The following is a 17243-nucleotide window of genomic DNA, read 5'->3' on the forward strand; positions in this document are numbered from 1 at the left end:
ATCTTCTCTTCCACTGATTTGTGAGCTCTTTCATGTGTAAAGGCATTCACACAGAAGCATTTGCTCCTCAGAGGAGAGGTTAGCCAGTGAGTTAGCCAGTGTGATACTTTATTTCCAATTTTGTTATTCATGTATCTTACTTCGTTTGAGAACTTTACCTTAAAACTTTAACTTGCTTAGAAGCAAGTTAGACATAGTTGGCTTTGAAAGCACACAGTTGAAAGGAGTTTATAATTCCTTTAATTGCTTTATTAAGGCTGCAGGTGAAAGCTTTCTGTTCTGGTCACATTTAACCCTCACCACAGGTAAAGATTGAGGTCAATGCTATTACGTTCACTTCAGTGTGGCTGGGGCCGATGAGACTCTGGACCTCTCCTCTGAGGAGCAAATGCTTCTGTGTGAATGAACACTTGCCTCTTTCCAGAGCATGTTAAGCCTCTTGCTGTGTGGTCGTGGTTTGAGAAAGGTTAGTTTCAGGTTTGTTTACTAAAAAGAAAAAAAAAGAAAAAAAAAAGAAATTTCTTGCTTTATACAAAAATATAAATATTGGCCGGGCGGTGGTGGCGCACGCCTTTAATCCCAGCACTCGGGAGGCAGAGGCAGGCGGATCTCTGTGAGTTCGAGGCCAGCCTGGTCTACAAGAGCTAGGTCCAGGACAGGCTCTAAAAAAGCTGCAGAGAAACCCTGTCTCGAAAAACCAAAAAAAAAAAAATATATATATATAAATATTGCCCAGAACTAATCAAAAAATAAATTCTTCCTCTTAAGGAATGCTAAGGAAAAGATCGTCAGGTTAATCTTTAAAAGTTGAAATTTACTCAAAGTATGCTGTCTCAAAGGTTGTTCATTTCTGGAAAACTGGGGGACAATCAGGTTATTTTGTTCCAACACCCAACAACTGGTAATTCACAACTCATAAGTGTCTTAAGGGGCATGTTTTTTTCTTAAAAGAATTTGAATCTCTGTTTCTAAATACCATATTTTTGTTGAGTGTAGGCAAAATATTTTGGTTCAAAATGCTACATGACTCATAAATAAAACTTGATCAAAATCTTCCCCAAATTCAAACAGCCCATAAATTCATCTCTCTTTCACTAGGATTCAAGTCCATTAGACACAAGAGAAGACAGACCAACCCACTAATGTGTCCCTTGGTTTTGCTGAGAATACCCCATCTCTGCAAAGGGGATTGACCACTTCAGATAATTTTCCTAAATGGGATGTTATTGTTGTCTTAATTTTCGCATGTTCTCCATTAAGAGGCTTGCTTTATTTACGAGAGGCATCTGTGTGTTTTGCAGTGGCTCCTACTTAGCTCCTAAGTACAAGCTGGTTGCATTTAAATATTGATTTAAGTCCATAAAGTCCTGATGGTTTGGATATTGTCTGCATTCACTAATTTTGCTTTCTAATAACTGAACTAAGAAATTTCCCTCTGTCATCTATCTATCTTTCCATCATCTTCGTGCCTATTGACCTATATATACTAGAGATGTGGAGCTGACGTGCGTGTAATTTGCTAGGCCCCCTTCAAAACAAACATATGACAAAAGCATATATAATTTGAGAAATAAAATTGAGAAAGAACTTGAAAACTGTCCATTTTAAGAAGCACTCACAATATCATAAAATATAAATATTTTTAAAAATGTATCACTTGTCTACAACATTCTTGTTACACATTTTATTACATGTTTTTTAAATATTCAAAGCATATACTTATCATGTAGTCATATATGATTATTCTATATTATTTCCATAGACTAGTAACTCTATATTTTCTTAGATAAATATTATTGTAAATATTTTGTTTTGGGGAGTTTTAGAAAATATCTCTCAACCTTTTTATCTAATTATTAGTACTGGTAAATGTGTTGTTAAAGCCGGGTGGTGGTGGCGCACGCCTTTAATCCTAGCACTCGGGAGGCAGAGGCAGGTATATCTTGTGAGTTCAAGACCTGCCTGGTCTACAAGAGCTAGTTCCAGGACAAACTCCAAAGCAACAGAGAGAAACCCTGTCTTAAAAAAACCAAAAAAAGAAAAAAGTATTATTTAGGATTTTTGTTAAATTTGGAAATATATCTCCTAATATTCTTTCATATATGAAGTACAAAATACATGGGACTTTGTCCACTAATTAATGCTTACTTTCTAGATCAATTATCCCTAGGGCCGTTTGGTGCTGAGAGCAGTCATCTTGGCATACTCATGCTGTCTGATCTCTAAATTTGAAGTGTCAGTCATTACTGCTGGGTGTGAACTGGGTGTCAAGAGTATCATAAAGACATCCACAAAAGACTTGTTACCTCCTAACTGAAAAAAAAAATAGTAAAAGATAGGAGGATTGGTTTGGCTTACAACTCCGGGGAATGCAGCCCATTCTGGTTGGGAAGGTATGGTCACAGCAATAGTAGATGTGGGTCTCATTTCACCTGTGTTCAGAAAGCAAACTTCTATATTTGCACTGGGCCCCTGACACATCTCATGGACGTGTACACATTTAGGATGGATTTCAAGATAATTCCTTATAAATGTGCCCAGATATTTTATTTACATGGTGGGATTCCCAATCAAGTTGAAATGAAGTCTAGCCAATACACTATAGCAATGACTATCATACCTGGATCAGAGATCCATAACTTCTCTTCGCCTGCATCTTGTCTCATTCATGGCATTGCATACAACTGAGGGAGTTGGAGGAGTAGGGCAAAGTCATGGCAAAGATAAGCAAATTTGATCGTATTACACCTTTACAAATGAAACTATGCAGCCATATGAACGCCTTACTGGATCTTCTGCAAAGGCCTTTGCAGTACAAGATGCAAATATGGGCCTGCATACCATTTCCTAAGATAGTTGTGGCCAGAAAGCTATTTAAATAAATCCTTCCACCTATTGTTGTAAATCAGTTATACATCTAAGTATATGGACCAGCTATACAGGCCTGGATAAATCCTCACTAGATTCAAGTTACAAAATGTGAGTCTTAATTGCTTTCTGGGAGCTAAAAGTTTGTACATTCGGTGTGAATTGAATACATGCCGTATAATTGATAGTGAAAGAAATGACATCTGTAAAGGAAAAATAAAATAAAAGCAAATGCTTTCATCTGTTTTTCCTCAAAGAAGAAATGCAACATTCCTGAGAACAAGATTGTCAGTGATGTCCAGACTATATTAGACGACTGGTGATGAGAGCCAGACTAGATGGGAAATGTCTTGTTCTAGAGTTCCTGAGAAACTCAGAAGAATGTGGCAATCACTGGATACCAGGCTGTCCTGGGTGTTTTGAGGGTCCAGAAACTCCAAGACTCACAAGGGTACAAAGCGGATAAGAACTATGAACAAACAACCTGTGCTCATGCCAAGAGAGACACGATGAAAGGACGGTGAGGTCTCAGAGGCCTGTCCCGACAGACTCCGTAGTTTCAGAAGAAAAACCTTCTCAGGAGGAATTAGGCAGAGAGAATCACAGCCAGATATCGCTACAAGTCTAGATCTTTGGCTAATGCAGCAAAGAAAATCCAGTGATGCATAGAGCAGCAGTGGCCATGACAGTCACAAAACACAGCAAAATAAAAATCAAGAATGTTAGGGTGTTCCTGATTAGGCTGGGGAAGGTTCTTTTGGTATGGGTGTGCACACAGAGACATGTGAACCCACAGAATACAGAAAAAATGCTAAGTAAGAAACAGCAGCACTAGTTACTTCAGAAAGCTTACTATATTTGAAATTGAACGTATGTGCGCAGAGGGGAAAATAAATATCGAGGCAATGGGCCGCTCAATAGGCTCTTCCCGCTCAGGAGCTGATGGAGAGGGCATTGAGAAACGCTGTTCACTGGCTAACTCAGCCTGGTGTTTCATACACTGCAGGGGTATCTGTCTAGAGGTTGGCACTGCTCAGAGTAAACCGCATCTGCCCACATTCATCATTGATGAAGACAATTCCCCCAGAGACTTGTCTACAGATCCATCTTCTGGAGGCAGATGTAAGATTCCCTCTTCCCAGATGTATCTAGGTATGTGTCAAATTGACAACAGACAAGCACGACACCAGTGCTGACGCAAAATTGAGTTGCAGGCGTTAGTGAAGAAAAGAAGAAAATATTTAATCTGGATGCAAAAGAAAATGATGTTCACCCCTGAGTGGATTTAGGCCTGTAATGGATGTTCTTTGAACACCCTGAGTGAGTACAACCCAAGGAGTCAGTAGGTGGGACTGGAAATGCAAGAGGAAAAAAACTCAAAAAGAAAATAAAGGTCTGTTTTCAACTCTCCCAGTACATCAGATTTTATTCATCATCTAAATAGGTTGTACTCTGATTTTCTTGAATCAACTACCAGAACATGTAGAAGGGTAGAAAGTGAGACCAAATGACAAAGACCAAGGGAAAAGTGCTCATCTAAGAAGTCAAGGGAGGTCATGATCATGATAGAGAAATCTTCAAAGACAGCTGAATTCAGCTCACTGAAACTCATGAACTCAAGACTGATAGCTTTGAAGCCAGGATGGGACCTAAGTAGGCCCTCCATATGTGGGAGACAGTGGTGAAGCTTGGACTGTCTGAGGGGCCCCTGACAGTAGGACCAGGATCCATCCCTGGTGCATGAGATAGCTTGTTGGAGCCCATTCCCTATGGTGGGATGCCATGCTCAGCCTTAATGCCAGAGGGGAAGACTTAGTCTTTCTCCAAATTAATGTGCCAAACTGTTTGACTCCCCATGGTAGCCCTTACCCATTGGAAGGAGTAGATAGGGAGTGGTCTGGAGGGGAGGGGAGCGGGGCAGAAGGAGAGGTGGAAGGGAGAACTGTGGTTGGAATGTAAAATAAAGAAAATTAAAAAAGAAGTCAATTTTTGTGAATGAGAAAAAAAAGCCCAAAAGACAAAAGCAAATGAAACAAAGGAGAAATGAATAGTTGCAAAAGGAGGGAATGCTCTAGAGTCACTCTGTGGGTGGACCTAATGATTACACATGCAGGAGGACAGTAAATAGTGTAACCTTAGAGTCGAAGATAAACACACAGATCCACTGCTTTACAATATCCCCCCCCCCAGTTCTCCGTGAAGAAACAACACTCAGCTATGAGATGTAGTCACGTCAACAGACTGCACTAAGCCCTAGACTGACAAGTAGGTTGACCCTAGTTCATTCCAGCTGAGCTGAAATGTGATGGTACCATGGGGAATATGTCAGGTGGGATGGACTGAACTCTGTAAAGGAGCACAATCTGCCCTGCTTATGTGTGGAGCTAGGAGTGTAGAAAACTTCTGCCTTAAGCCATGGAGTTCATTATAATTTTCTTTAATAGCAAGTGATAAACAACATAAACACTGACATATATTTATCTTAGATATCATCTATTTTCATATATTTATTTCAGTAAGCTATAAGTTAAAAACTTCATAGAACCTGAATTTGGAATCCCATCAGCGAAATTAAAGGCCAAGCGTATGCTTTTTCTCACAGTTGGAGCTTTGGAGACAGACTCCAGGGTGTTTGATGGCTAGCTAATCTACCCGATGAACTCCAGATTCAGGGAGAGACAGTGTCTGAAACAAAACAAGGAAAAGAATGTCAGAGCAGGCTACCCGAGGTTGCTCTCTGACCTCTACACATGTAACGACGGACAAGTACAACTGCATACACACATCCAACAATCGTCCCCTCATGTTTGGGTGCCAGGGTAGCCGTGACCCACCTATTTCACTGTGAATCATGTAACCGTGTCTTCTAATTGTAACAGACAGTGGTTGGCAAGGCTCTTCCCTGCCTGAAGAGCACAGTTCTCTGGTCCACAGATGGTGCATAGGTAGCAAGTGACTGAGACAAATTAGGGAGATAAACATTTCAGAAACTGCCTGTAATAAGAAAAGTTCATTTGTAGAGTTGTTGCAAGCGGTTCCTGCATGTTTTATGAATAGTAACCGTTGAAAAAGTATTGCTAAAAATGAAGGAGTTTCTTTCCACACAAAAACAGGAGAACTTCCTCTGAGGGTGTCATCGGGTACGCATGTGATATTTTGAGGTACGGTGGGAATCGAGATGGAGAGGCATACCCAGCTGGTGAAGTTGTCTGCATCTTGGTCTCTCTAGAGGAAATTGCCGTTCTGATCACAAACAATTTTTTTTTCTTTAAGTTAAACATTTCATTCTCTTGGGCGTTTGTTGCCAATGGAGACAGAAATACCACGTTCATCTGGATTTAATACATTTCACACACATCTTGTCAAGTGCACTATTTTCTCAGCAGAAGTAGAATTTTTAACAGTTTTTTGTGACTTTTGACACATCATCACTTAGGAAGCCTTCCTTTCAGGGACTGAGAGGGGTCTGGTGCAAAAGCTGGCTTTGTCTTGTTCACAAATGGATAAACAGATGTCATTTGTAGATTTTTCTGAACAAAAACCAAATGACGTCATACAAAGGAACCGCCTTGCGGTTTCTCTTCGTGTCTGGTTCTGCTAACCATGTTATCTTTGACTTGAAGACACAGAAATAGGATCTGGTGACCTGCTCGCTTTCTGCCTGCCTGTAAATAATTACATTTAAAACATTTTTTTTTCCAACACGTTCCACTTATAATGAATAGCACTACTTTACCGAGGAGACGTTCCAAGCAACCCCCACCTCCCACCCTGGGATTTGCTTTGGTTAATTTTTGTTTATGAACTCACTTCCTAGGAATAGTGAAAGCAGTTCTCACTGAGTGGAGACTCAGCGATTTGAGGGAATTGTTGGCTTTATTGTTCAAAGCCAATGTTCTAGAGCAGAAAAAAGTAACTTAAGGTTAACTCTGTGTCTGTTTTCACTCCATGTAAAATACAGAGCAAAGGATATAGTATTTCTGACTTCCTTCTTTTCTTTCTTTTTCTCTTTTCTTTCCTTTTTTTTTCTTAAATCTTAAACCATGGGGTTAGGTAGAAGTACCTTCATTGAAAGTTGGATTGTGAAGAATGAATTCTACACAGAGGAAAAAGACATATCTCACACATTTAGAACGTGTTCATGAAATATCAATCATCATTATTACGTAAAGTGTTGCTTTATATTTAATAATAGCAATAAAGTAATAATTAAATCAATTATTTTAATTTCTCCTACATGATTAAATTATCTAACTCTGTGGAAGTATCATCAATCATTACTGAAGATTTTTAATTTTTAAATGGTACTCTTTCTACTGCTTTCATGCGTGTTATGTAAGCTTCTTCTAATTGTCTCAAGTACCTCAGAACTGGAAGCATCTGGCCAGTTCAGTTCTGCTGTGCACCCCTTCCTTTTTTCCACTGGTCAGGGTACTGGTGAAGAAGCCTCAGCACGAGGTGACAAGTCACTGATCTGACTAAACTAGAGAGTGCTGTGCTTTTAGTCCTGTTTTGTTCTTGTGAAAACAGCGGTGACCATCATGGGGGGCAGGGGTGAGCTTTAGCGAGGTTACAGAACCTCTTCATGAGTGCTCAGACCCTATTTCAGTACTGACCAGATTTTCTAAAGCCCTCTGTTGTTTATAGTGTAAGGGCATTGTTATCAAGACTCCCAATAGGCGACTGTCCTGACACATTAGCATTTGCTATTTTGGAAGTAATTTTTAGCTATTTCCCATTTCACACTGTCATTTAGAATTGTAATGAATGGGGTCACTGATAATGGGGTCTGGAATAAATCAGGATGAGAGCTTAAGTTTCGTGGCACTCAGAAAAAAAAAGAAATAAAAGGATAAATGAAAAACAAAGCAATTGGCATAATATTCTCTTTTCCAAAGTTTTCATCTGTCTTACAGAGAAGAATTTTTTAATATTTTGAACTTTCTTTAATACGCAGTTACAGAAATGTAGGTATGGTGCATTACTGCATTACTGATTAAATAACTAATTTTCAATATCTGAATATTTCTTGGTGTCTTGTGTATCCCTGTGACTGGCTCTGCCTTGGTTTTCTTGCCTAAGATGTGTTTGAAGTGTTTATCAGTTCAGGGCTGGAAACAGAGGAAGGAGTTCCTAGCTAATTTGTCAGGAAGTTGCATGCACATAATAATGCTGTTAATTTCTCGCCCTAGGCTAGAGTAGACTATTCTATCTCTTCATTATTAATTCCCATTACTTGGCCTGGAATGTGAAGATTTCCTGGAAATTGAGCACATATCTATTTAAACATTTTCTTCCACTCAGCAAGTTCTAGCAATCCTTGAAAGAAAATTAGAGACTTTGCTGAGAAATTTAGAGAGATATACCAAATATTCTAGATCAAAGTAATAAGTGAACATGTGAGATGGTTTAGGCAATAGGTGTTTCTATTTATCTCAGTTTAAAGTGGATGGTGAGACAGTAGGAAAAGAAGGAGTCTAGGGGCATTTGGGTTTGATCCCATCCAACAGTCTGTTGTCTTAACAGAGATTCTAATGTCACTTTGGGGTTTGTCCCGTCTTCATTCAGTAATACACAGGAAGTGATTACAAACTTTTTTTCATCTCCTTGTATATACTATTCTTATGGGTGTCCTGCAAGGAAGGCTGGCAAATACTATGTATCTTCTTTGAAAAGGATGAAGCAGCTTAAGGACAACATTCATCATACTTCTGGTGGGCTTTGGACCGTTTTCATGTGTGCTGTTCTGTTCTGGTGGTATTCTTCTTGAGTACCTGTGGATCTCATGTATACTTGGCTTGCTTCCTGAGATTGCCATTCCCTATATATGTCAATCCTTCTCAGGATGATGTACTTCTCTCAGGGCATATGTATTGCTTTAATGTATTAGTGCAGCATTTTGAGTACACACACAGACACACACACACAAACACACAACACACATACACACATACATGAGAAAGAGAGAGAGATGTAAGTATGTACAATAATACATTGTATATTCTCCAATTTGGAAAATCAATTTTGTTAAATACAGGAAGCCACAGGGATTAAATAATTGTTGCAGAGCCTCTGAATCTCTGATAATACCAAACCAACATTCCTGGACTATTGAAGCATTTCACAGATTGCTTTCCTACATGTGTTGAATTTGAAGCATTGCAGAACCTGTCTTTTGCTAATAAGAACTTATCAGCTTAGCTCATTTGCATAGGGAAACTAAATATGCAGTTAATTTGCACATTTAAAATGTATAAAAAAACATTTCCTTGCACACCGGGGGGCTCTAAGTTGCACAAATAAGAAACTTTAACTCAAAGACAACCAGAAAAGCCCATGGATATACAAATAGAACTAATTGGTATTTGGTTTATAGTTTCATGCTGACAACGATTAAGTTAATTATAAGGCACATAGTGCTAAATTACCATCTTTTTCATCCATTTTCTGTAATAGCAAGTGCCCCAGAGAGGTTCTGGTTCAAACTCTAGTTAGTCCAAGAATTGAGTTGAAACCATTCCTAAAGTTAACCAGTTAACACATTTCTAAATAATTAATGCCATTTTCAGAGAAAATATGAGGAGATCAAGAAAAAATATAGTTAGTTGGTTAAGGAATCACTAGATCTCCAAATATTTTGAGCATATTTCGGTCTTTTACAAATGAAGTGACAATGTTGTGCTAGAAATGAACATTTTGTGAGCAGACAAGGGGTAGCTTGTCTGTAAGCAACACGGCCAGCATCTACTGGCCATTTAGGAGGGAAATTAGACTTGAAGCCAAGGTTCTTAGAATGACTCAAAGGGAACTGGGAAGTGAAATAGATGGCAGCAAGATCGGGCTGTTTGTAAATTAAAACAGTGTGTTACCATGGAGATAATAAAGTTGCCCTTTGAGCTCTAGGGAGCAAAAATGGTTACCACCAAGACCTTTGTTTCCTTTTAAATTACGAGAGATTTATTCCCAAGTAACTAATGAGACCATTTCATTTGGATTTATTGAAACCATATGAGAATTCAAATCTATTCAACTAATGGAATTTACCAGAAGCAAAGAGAAAATCAGTTTCTCTCACATTTTTGGAAGAACTAGTTTTTAGATTTGGATTTCTTATTCTGCTTGCAGTAGTGACCTTACGATGAAGATTTAGGCCAGTCATCTGTACTGTGCAAGTTCTGGAGCATCAATACCCTGGAAAGGCGTGCCCAGAGCAAATAAGCATCCTCTCTGGTACCTGGGTCAGGAAGCATCATAGGAAGTGGCTGTTAAATTTATTCTTGAAGAAAGGTTTGTGGAATTTATAACAATCACAATCTTTCATTGAGTCCTAACACCCTTTAAAGACACACATTATTCACTGATTGGCAAAGAAATCAGAGATTTTTTAAAGCTAAAAAAGAAGATAAAGACAAATATGAATGCAAGTTGACCCCTTTTCCTTCTGTCTTTGCTTCTTGCTTCCTGTATGAATCTTGACAAATCATCAACCTGTATGTCCTGTAAATAATAGTTCTAAAATGGAAGTACCCCAGCAATTAGTGGTATGGGATTACACCAGCTAGCCTACACAAGAGGCAGGAAAGACTGGTACAATTTCCAGTTATTGTAATCACAAATTTTGGAGGAGAAACAGAAAAAATGAAAACTATGTCAAACCACAAAGACTGATAGCATTCTGTTCTCTTTAACTTATAAAACTTCAGTTGCTTCAACTGGAGAATTAACCTGATGTTGCTAAGGCATACAGACAGTAGATGCAGAAAGCCTAAATCTTTTTCTGAAGCACATATATTTCAAAGATCAAGTTATCATGCCAGAAGGAGACCAGCAGTACTTTGATGATATATTTTGTTTTTCATTTTTTTAGAACATTTTCTAATTCATGTATATGCTGGAGGCTTGCAATCACACATGGCTAACACAACTGATTTGTAAAGCAGCTTTAAATTTGTGTGTGCTTATGAAGCCATGAATGTTGAGAATATTGAGGTGCCATTTATTTAGACTGGCAGACTATCAATGAGATCCTGAGAATTTACATACTGGTGTTGTAGGGCTGCTTAAATACTAATTAATTTATTAAGATGTCAAGACCACAAATACACCATTTCCTTAAAATTTAGCTAGGTTACTAAAAACACACTCAAGATAAAGTTGCATGTTTATTTGTTTTTTTATGTTACAAGAAAGACAAACAAAACCAACAAACAAAGCCCTATTTCATTCATAAATAGATTACCATAAAGACTCATGGAAAAATGTAAAACTCGAGGAGTGTGGAAAAGGGTTAAGAAGAAGCCTTGGTGGAAATTATTTCTTCACTAACTACATTTTGTTCTGAAAAGAGACTACTGGGCATGGGCCTCATCACTTAAATCATTTTGGTTTGGGCCCATTTGTGAATACACTGTCCTCTAAGGTTAATGTAAGGATTATGTTTCAGAATCCTCAGCCTCTTCCTCTTTCATGTATGTGGACACATCAAAAGCCAAGGCACATGACTGCTATCAAATACATCCTGTGTATCACACATAAATAATGAACCCATTCTTCACATTTTACACTTGAGGTCCATATGCACTGAGCTTTTTGATTATATCACTCTCTTTTGAAGAATGGAAAACTTGCAAGGAAAAGATGCCTATAACTTACAGAGGAGTCAATGCTGTTAGCAGAACAAAATTTCTAATGGCATTATTAATGAAAGATTCACTCTCTCACTGATAACAAATACAGCATGAAACCATGTGGTTGTAACAACAAATGATTCTTTTTTTAAACTCATGCAGCTTTTTGCCTGTCAAAGTTTTGATATTTAAATCCATTACAAACATACAATTATAAAGGATTCCTGCCCTGTTAGCAAAACAGGAAAAGTAGACGTATACTCCCCAAATTTGTTATATCTAGAAGGTTACTGGGGAAAATAATCTCTAAATTTTTACCAACCTTTGCGTGGTATCTTCTGGTATTACTGAAAATACAGTTTGACAAAACAGTCTACCATACTGAAATTGTATGCAAATGTTCCATTTTCTTTTCATATTCAACCACTTGTACTGTGTTGCAGTGCACCATGGAGAGCCAGTAATTGAAGAATCCTCATTTGGCAGTGTACTTAAATGTCACGCTAGTCAAGAGAAATCTAAGTTAGTGCACATGGCAAATCCAGATAGATTATGACGATTGCTGAAAGACACACTTTTATTACCTAAACAGTTAGCTGTGAGATTTCATTCTTCAAAATGCATTCTTTGGTTGACTGACTAATTTCTATTGCAATTTGCCTAGGTAGAACTAAATTAAACCTCAGAATGTTAATGACAGTAGAGGTAGAGAGAACTGAAATTTAGAAGAAGATTACAATTCATAGTTAAAATTTACATATGCAAATTCTTTTTACTTAATTTCTTGGAACACAAATTTGTATAGATGTCTACATTTTATAGAAAACATCCATTGGAAGAGGCTACACTGAATTAAATAATAAGGTCCTCACATCGCCTGTTTTCAGCCATGCAGAATGATATTTTAGTTCCCATACATTTCTCTGTGATTTAATTTATAAGTATATGCTGAATTTAAGAGGAAAATTGGCAGCAGATAAATAGACAAACACAGCATGGTGTTCCTATGTGTTGTTAAAAATGAACTAAAGCACCTAGTCTTATGTATATAAAGATCTATTCAGTGATTATGAAAGAAACATTTAGAAGACTAAAATTCTAGCTTAAGGAATTTAAAGATATGGTTCATTCAAGGACAACATGTCTTCTAGGAAGAAGCACAAAGCCATCCTTGGACATTTCAGATTTTGGGAATTCCTCATTGTTTATGTGTTTTCTAGATATGCTGGTGGAGGGATGGCAATCTCTTTGTACTCCTTTTGTTTTCTATTAGTCAGTACAGTCAGGAATAAAGATTGAGGTCTTTTCCATACTAACCAGAGGAGTACATACTAAAAGCTAATATATCTTTTTAATGACTCAGGTAGGGCCATTGGGTGGGGCAAAAGAGAAATCAAATTCCTCTACACACACTAATTAGGGTTCATTGACTCAAAGAGCAGACGGCTCCTTGCTAATTGAAAAAAAAATGCTTTCCCTTTCTCGGTATGGATTTAGATAACAGCTGAAAAAATGTAGCATCTACCCTTGGTAGATGGATTTGCTTTAATAATTCTGTTGTTAAAGCATGGCATAAAGCAGAGTTATACTGGTACGAATCTTTCTCAGGGAATGCTAATTGTAAGCTTCCCTTCCTTTGTGTGTTAGGCACATGGTTGTCATCTTTGACAGTGAGTAGTGACAGATTTCCATTGTGATTTGGCAAATATAAAAAGATGCTTAAGTTTACAAGATTTCTTGTGGAGTGGTGCCCGTGGATTAGTATCAATTCATACTACACAGAAAAAATGTTCCACATATTTTAAAAGAGCAATTTCTATAATATTTATAAGCCTCCACTTACATAGGCACTATTACTCTGATCGTTACAGAAATAAAAAAGCATAAAATAGACAGGTTAATTAGATATAAAATGGCTACTTTATGAAAAAGTCAAGATATTTGCTGAAGTGACTGTAACTTGATTCAATGTTTTTAATGTTGATATGTACAATGATGAATGAGTTATGACAACTGTGATGATGGTGGTGGTGAGGATGGTGAAGATGATGCTGTCAATGAACTCTTACTGTGTACAGATATTGTACAAATAAACTATTTGGAAATGTTAATTTATTTTATCCTTATCTTTACTGCTCTTTAGAAAACTGATAGAAAGTTGAGACAAATGCTTAATCAAAGAGTAAGGTTTCATACCATGAAGAACTTGAAGATTTTTCAAAGGGAATTTGGAGGCAATGGTCTGAATTAAGAAGTTCTTGACAATAATTCATGCACCTGTGAGGGGAACGGAGCCTGAGGCTGGAAGCAGGTGAGCATAGAAGACTTCCTTTAGTGAGTAAGTTCCTGAAATTTAGAGGTCTTCCATATGTAGAGTCTCAAAAAAAGTTGGCAATAATAATGCGATTGTATTATTTGCCAGATTACATAAAAATGTCTTCTGGAATTATCTAAATTCTTTATTAAATAGGCGTATATGAATATCAGATCTTATATCCTCACCACAAGAAAACAAAAGGACACCTGTATTCTATTTCATGTCTTCTTGCAAACATGCACAGTGGGGTGGGAACCTATCATGTTGTCCATGATATAAGTCTTGCTGGTCTTGGCTTGTAGCTAAGATATATGGAGCAGTATTATAACATTAATAAATAAGTGTAAGAAAGAACACATCAACATTGTTTGATAAAGTATCTTTTCCTTCTTCCTTTTTTTTCTGAGGCAAGGTTTCTCTGTAGCTTTGGAATTTGTCCTGGAACTATCTCTTGTAAACCCGCTCAAACTCACAGAGATCTGCCTGTCTCTGCCTCCCGAGTGCTGGGATTAAAAGTGGGGACCACAACCACCTGGCTGAGAAAGTATCTTAAACTACTTGTTTAAAAGATTTGGTAGTTGAGTAAGGTAGTGTTCACCTTTTATCCCAGCACTCCAAGGCAAAGGCAGGTGGAACTCTGTGAGCTCTAGGTTGGCCTGACATATATAGTTAACTCCAGGCCTACTCTCTTAGTTAGGGTTTCTATTGCTGTGAAGAGACACCATGGCCGTACTAAGTCTTATGAAATTGAACATTTAATTAGGACGGCTCACTTACAGTTTCAGAGATTCAGTCTATTATCATCATGATGGAAGCATGGTGTTATACAGGCAAATGTAGTGCTGGAGTAATAACTAAGAGTCCTACATCTTGCAGGCAACAGGAAGTCCACTGAGATACTTGGTGGCATCCTGAGCAAAGGAACCCTCAAAACCCATTTCACAGTGACACACTTCCTCCATCAAGGCTATACCAAGTCCAACAAATCCACACCTCCTAATAGTGCCACTCCCCAAGAGATTATGGGGGCCAATTATATCCAAACCACCACCCTCACCAAGGCGACATACTGAGACCCCATCTAAATTAATAAAAAGAAAATTATAAAGAAAACTCATGTCTGAGTCAACCATACTCCCCAATCCTCTTTCTTGTAAGTATCCCTGCTAAACTCATGAGTTAGATACCTGTGGGAGTTTTTGCTTTGGTATATTGTTAGTGCCCTACTTGGAATCCACTCAGATGTCAACTCCTCCCCTGGAAAAGTCAGTTACCTTGGCCAGTCAAATATAGGTAAGAAAGTGGAGTTGGAGCCGGGCGGTGGTGGCGCACGCCTTTAATCCCAGCACTTGGGAGGCAGAGGCAGACGGATCTCTGTGAGTTCGAGGCCAGCCTGGTCTACAAGAGCTAGTTCTAGGACAGGCTCCAAAGCCACAGAGAAACTCTGTCTCGAAAAACCAAAAAAAAAAAAAAAAAAAGTGGAGTTGGTGGACAGTTGTGGAGTCAGAGTGGGGTAACTTGGTACAGAAGAGAAGTGGCACTTGGGAACATACAGGGTGCGTCACAGAGAAAAGGACTCTTCAATTTATCAGTGTGAACAGATGCATGTTTTTAAGAAGTCTCATTGTTTTTATGGAGACATTCTCTCATAGAATGTATCTCTTCTCCATATCATACATGCTCACAGTTAACGGTGATGCAGCTAATCCATCAACGTGTCTGGGCTTTTATGTTTTTAGTGTCTAACTAGAGCTGTTCGTGTTGGACAAGGTATTAGGCATGTACTGACACTAAAGTGCTTTGTAATTTCAGTCAAATTTTCAGTAAAAAAAATGGCCATTATAGCTACATGGGGTTGATTAAAATTTTGATCAGAAAGTATTCACTCTTTTCTCTATAGTTCTTGGCATTTTACATGTGTCCTTCTTTGAAGTAAGTTTTTCATGAACAGTATTTGAATAGGGGCTTGAAATAGGCTTGTGTGGGGTCATACTCATTTGGGCATGTGGTCACACTCACTGTGTATGAGGTCACACTCACTTGTGCTTCTGCCTTTTGCTGTGAAAAGATTATGATTTAGAGTCCAATTTTAAAGTTATTAAACTCATGTGAACAATAAAGTGTTTATGAATGAATATTCTTTTGTTTTATATTGTATTTTATTATTGTTATTGTATTGGAGGAAGCTTCTTTTTGGTTCCTAGATGCTCAGCCCTGGAATAATCACACAGAAACTGTATTATTTAAATCATGGCTTGGCCTATTAGCTTTAGCTTTTTATTGGCTAACTTTTACATATTAATTTAACCATTTCTATTAATCTGTGTATCTCCATGTGGCTGTGGCTTACAGGCTAAAATTCCAATGTCTGTCTCTGGTGGGGCTCCATGGCTTCTCTCTTATTTTATTGTTATTATTAGGTGTGACTGTATGTGTGTGTGTGTGTGTGTTTGTGTGTGTAGGAGGCCATTTGTACACATGGAAATTAAACGACAACTTATAGAGTCAGTTATGTTCATCCACTCTTCAGCCTGTGGGCATTGATCTCAGCTGGTCAGGCTTTGTAACAGACAGCTTGATCTACTGAGCCTGCTTGCCCAGTGTTGGAATGACTCATGCAGGACATTTTTGAGTAAGATTTTATTTCAGTGTATGTGGTTGAGTGTTTGCGAGCATGTACATGTGTGTGCCCAACATGAGTGTAGTGCTTGTGGTGGTCAGACATGAGCCTTGAAGTTCTTAGAGTTACCGATAGCAATGGGTTGCCATGTTGGTGTTGGAAACTGCACCTGGGTCCTACCGAGAGCAGTGTGTACCCTTAGCTACTGATTCATTTCTCCAGCCTATCATGACTCACTTATAAAAAATTGTTAAAACAACTTGCTAATGAAAAAACTTCTAAAATCAACTGTCAGGAATATTTCTTAATATTAGCTCCCCAATGACACAAAAAATTCCCAATCAAGCCAAATCAAAACAAGCCAAATTAAGAAATATCCAGGTTTAATGGGAGATCTGCACTCTCAGGTAGCCCCGAGGGGGAAACTGGTAAGCTGCAGGAATGTGACCCCCAGGAAGAAGAAAGGGGGACCACGTGTTCTTCTTTTGGGGGATCACTTAAGTACCCTGGGGAGTGGGATTTGAAGTCCAGACCAGGCCTGGGGGCTGGGATAAATGCAACTTAACATTCCAGACTCTTGCCGGGCGGTGGTGGCACACGCCTTTAATCCCAGCACTCGGGAGGCAGAGGCAGGCGGATCTCTGTGAGTTCGAGGCCAGCCTGGTCTACAAGAGCTAGTTCCAGGACAGGCTCTAGAAACTACAGGGAAACCCTGTCTCCAAAAAACCAAAAAACCAAAAAAAAAAAAAAAAAAAAAAAAAAAAAAAAAACAAAAAAAAAAAAAAACCAAAAAAACCATTCCAGACTTTTT

Source organism: Arvicola amphibius, chromosome 14 (assembly GCF_903992535.2).
Source record: "Arvicola amphibius chromosome 14, mArvAmp1.2, whole genome shotgun sequence".
NCBI classification, from domain to species: Eukaryota; Metazoa; Chordata; class Mammalia; order Rodentia; family Cricetidae; genus Arvicola; species Arvicola amphibius.